This window comes from Trichechus manatus, unplaced genomic scaffold (genome assembly GCF_000243295.1).
Source record: "Trichechus manatus latirostris isolate Lorelei unplaced genomic scaffold, TriManLat1.0 scaffold00144, whole genome shotgun sequence".
Classification (NCBI taxonomy): Eukaryota; Metazoa; Chordata; class Mammalia; order Sirenia; family Trichechidae; genus Trichechus; species Trichechus manatus.
The window spans coordinates 77,035-81,959 of NW_004444080.1; positions in this window are offsets into that span (position 1 = coordinate 77,035).

The following is a 4,925-nucleotide window of genomic DNA, read 5'->3' on the forward strand; positions in this document are numbered from 1 at the left end:
ATCATAGTTTGAAAATTTTCGATGTTTTCCATTAGTCTGGCCTCCATAGGAGACATTTCCTCTTCATAGTTTTCTTTTGATTGGACCTTCTTCTCTTGTGATTTTATGTGTTTTACTATTTTTTGTTGAACTTGGGCCTTTTTGTTATCTTTTTTATTTTTTACTTTAAATACTGTTTTCTGATTTTCATGGGAAAATTTTCTGATTGGTCACCATGGTAGCACAGCAGCCAAGTGCCCAGCTGTCAACCTGGAAGATCAGTGGCCCACACCCACCAGCCATTCCATGGGAGAAAGACGTGCCAGTCTACTTCCGCAAAGACTCACAGCCCCGGGAACACTACCAGCTTCACTCTACCCTATAGGGTCACTATGAGTCAGAATCAACCCAATGCCATTGAACTTGGTATCTTCTCATAAGAACCACTAGAGGGCTCTCTTATCCTTAAGTTTTTTTTAGTGTTGATTCAAGAGTTCTGGATGCTTGATCTCTGGAATTCAATACGTATGCGTGAGGTGGGGAGTGTTAGCTGGTAGTAGACACTGACAGGAGTGGTGGGGCTTGGCTTTCCCATGGCAAAGATGGGAGGCTCTATATGTCCTTCCTTCACCGGCATCCTTGCACAGGCTGTCCCATGTTGTCCCACTTTGGGCAGGAAGCTAGCTGTTTCCCTCTGTGTTGCCTGTCTGAAGTATTTCCCTTGCCCTGATGCCCTTGCAGTTCCTCCCGGTCCTAGTGCTTGTTTGTCTTGGGCCTCAGCGTGATTCAACAGCACTTTCTCACAGCACCACAGTCTCCCTTCACCCCTTCTCAATTGCACAGCGCATGGACTCCCATGGCCAATATGCACCACCTTAAAAAAACAGGCTAAAGCTTCCTCAGTTTAGCTTTCTTTCCGTGTTCCCTGTTTAGGTATTGACCAATCCTGTCCAAAAATGACTGTGATGAGTGAGTGCTCCAGATGTGAGTGGGTAAATTCTCTCAGCTTCTATGCTATCCTTGCTCCTCCTCTCACCCGCTTCTGGACTCACCCTGACTTTCCAACACCTCATCTGCTGTCTGGAATTCTAAGATCTCAGTCTGTGCTTGTTTTTATTTGTTGTTCAGTGGTTTAGTTGCTGGGGGAGTAAATGCGAGCCTGCCCTCACTTTGCCATCTTGCTCCACCCTCCAGTTCCTGAATCCTTTTGATGTGATTTTAATTATTATGGTTAGATTCTTCCTTGCTTCTAGTATGATAAGATGGTCCAGTATCATCTCATACATGCTTTTCCCCAGACCTAAAATCAGCTAATTTTCCAAGAAATTTTGGTTCCTTTTAGGGGGAAATGGTATTTAGAGATCAAAATCAAGTCAGGAGGAGTTGCTTACTGCTACCAGGTTATTGTTTTTAAGCCTTTTCAGTGGATAGAGCTAGAACTTTTTTTTTTTTTTTTTGAGAGAAAATACACCATAAGTTTATATCGGCATTTCAATTCACAGTCAGGAATACAGGGTATGTACTTAACCTCTTTGGTCTTACATCTGTTCCTCTTTTCTCTTATGCTAAAAATCCTGCTTCCCAAGGATATCAATATAATTACATATCTGCCTTATCCCATAATACACAAACAACAGAAAAACAACATCACGTCAACACTAATGCAAACAATATGATCACTGAAAATAACTCAAGGTTTCCCCCCACCCCCCCAAGGTAGGGACATTTTTTGTTTACATGTTTGTTTTTAGGGTATTTCCCACTTGGGATGTAGACTCAAATTCCTGAGTTTTAAAGTAACTTGAAATAGTTCCTCCTTATGCAGTAATACCACCAATTTGATACACAGTGACGATCTTTACTTTCATTTTGATTTTGAGTTTTAGGGATTACTTTTATTTTTAATTTTGTTTTGAACTTGAATAAAATATTTACAAGATAAATTAAAAGTAGACTCTTCCTCAGTCAAACCTTGAGATGACCCACAGGCCCAGCTGACACTTTGACTGCAGCCTGTGAGAGTCGCTGAGCAAAAGACCCAGCTAAACTGTGCCTGAATTTGTGACCTACAGAAACTGTGAGATAGTAAATGTTCATTGTTTTAAGCTGCTAAGTTTTGGAGTTCTTTGTTACCTGATTGTAGTTAGGTGCCATCAAGTTGATTTCTACTCATAGTGACCCCCTGTGAAAGAGTAGAACTGCCCCATAAGGTTTTCTTGGCTATAATATTTATGAAAGCAGATCACTAGGTCATTCTCCCTTGGAGCCACTGGGTTTGAACAGCCAGCCTTTTGATTAGCAACCGAGCACCACCAGGGCTCCTTGTTATTTGGTAGTAGATTACTAACACACTGCATTTCTTTTCTTGTTCATATTTCTAGTGTAATTTTCTACAACGTTGTTGGTACTTTTCTTTCTTATTTTTAAGTTAAAAGTATTTTTCCAGGTTGAAATTATATTATTTTATATACTCAAATTGCTCAATTTTCCTCCTTATTTTTCTCAATTTTGATCAGAGGGAGGTTTTTCCACTTGCAGGTTATAGAAGAATTCTTGTATGGTTTCCTTTTGGAATTTACCCATTTGGAATTTATCCCCAAATTGGACTAACATAGTACTCTAAAGCATTGTATAGCTTAGGCAGCCTGGTGCACTGAAATCATTAAATTGGAAATTGGACAAATCTGGGTTTGAATCAGAAATCCTGGTGGCATAGTGGTTAAGAGCTACGGCTGCTAACAAAAGCATCAGCAGCTCGATCCACCAAGTGCTCCTTGGAAACCCTGTGGGTGCGGTTCTAGTCTGTCCTTTAGGGTCACTATGAGTTAGAGTCAACTTGACGGCAATAGGTTTGTTTTTTTGGTTTTGGGTTTGAATCTCAGCTTTTATAAGCCCTGTAACCTTGGATAAGTTATCCAACATCTCTGAGCCTCAGTTTCCGCATCTGAAAAAAAAGGAAAATTAATTTAAAATGCTTGGTATAGTACCTGATACCAAGTAGATACTCAATAAATGTTAGCTGCTACTATTATTCTTTAGTTATTACATACCTTATGACTCACCTATGTTTTCATTAAACCTATGGGTTAAACTGAACTATAGCTTGCTGACCACTAGTTTTGCTCCAAACTTTCATCTATATGTAAACTTCTAGGAATTTTGTTTTCCTTTGAAAATTAAGATTATTAATGAATGGCTCTATTGTGATGGGTATATGTGTGTTTGAGTGTGAGTGTGTGAGTATGTGAATGTGAGAGTGTGCCGTTGTGTGTGTATGTCTGTGTATGAGTGAGAGAGAGAGACAGACAGAGAAGTACTCAAATCTCTGATTATATCCCAAATAGTTCTAATACAGTTTTCATGGGTCTCTCTAGCTACCTTTTTAATTCCTTTTTTCTTGTCTTTTTCTTTTCTCACTCTCTCTTTTTAATCAGAGTTTCTTAAAAAGAGTGGATCATATCTACTGTAGTGACATTCTCATATCCTGTCCTCTTTAGCTCACGATAATCTGGCTTCTGATCTTACTACCCTACTCAAACTAATCTTTGTAAATTCACCTAAATGCCAAAATCTAATAAACACGTGTTTATCCTTATAGTACTTGACTTCTATGGGTTAGGTGTTTGACCTTATTGATTAGTCTTTCTTTCTTGAGACTCTCTGTTCCCTTGTCTTCTACAACACCACTCCCTCCTGGTTTTTTGCCTATCTCTGACATTCCTTCCTTAGAGTTCTTCATGGACTTCACTTCCTTCATTGATCCTTTAAATGTTGATGTGTCTTCATATCACAAACCATATATGATCCCTCATTTATTTACAGGGTTCTAACATCTTATGCCCATGATTCTTAAACCCATCCCCCTTAGCTCACTGTAGGGTCACTATGAGTCAGAATCACCTCGACAGCAACAGGTTATAGCTCTCTCTATTTTTTTCTATAGCACTTATTACCATGTTTAATTTTATATATTTAATTATAGGTCTAATTACTATCACTGTCCCCACTTAGGATGTCAGCTACATGATGGTAGACATATTATCTGTTATTTCCCAGAATCTAGAGCAATGCTTGACACATAACAGAATTTAAAAAATAGTTGCTGAATAAATGATTAAATGAAATCTGTATCTCTGATCAGATTTGCCCATTAATTAATTCATTAATTCAGAAATATTTATTGCATGTCTACTATGTGTCGCTTATCTAGATATAGATTTAGCATTGAACAAAGCAGACAAAATCCCCACTCCTGTGGATCTTGCATTGTAGTAGAAAAACAAGACACATAAGTAAAATTTACCATGTGTTAGGTACTGTTAAGTACAAAGGGAAAAAAAAATAAAGCTGAGAAGAAAGATATGAAATAGAAGATGGGGACTGAAATTTTAGATACAGTGGTCAAGGAAGGCCTCACTAAGAGGATGGCTTTCGAGTAAAGATCTGTGGCAAGTGGATAATCAGCTGCAGATATATCTGGGGAAAGAACATTACAGGCAGAAGAAACAGCAAGTGTAAAGAAGCTGAAGTAGGAACTTTCCTGATTTATTTGAAAAAGACCAAAGGGGTTAGGGTGCTCGAGTTGAGTGCATGGAAAGGAGAGTAGTAGGAGATGAGGTCAGAGAAGCTAACAGAGCATCAGATTATGTCTGCCCTTGTTGTTGTTGTTGTTAGGTGCCGTCCAGTCAGTTCCAACTCATAGCAACCCTATGTACAACAGAATGAAACACTGCCGGGTCCAGCGCCATCCACATGATCGTTACTATGTTTCAATCCATTGTTGCAGCCACTGTGTCAATCCACCTTGTTGAGGGTCTTTCTCTTTTTCACTGACCTTCTACTTTACCAGGCATTATGTCCTTCTCCAGGGACTGATCCCTCCTGATAACATGTCCAAAATATGTGAGACATAGTCTCACCATCCTTGCTTCTAAGGAGCATTCTGG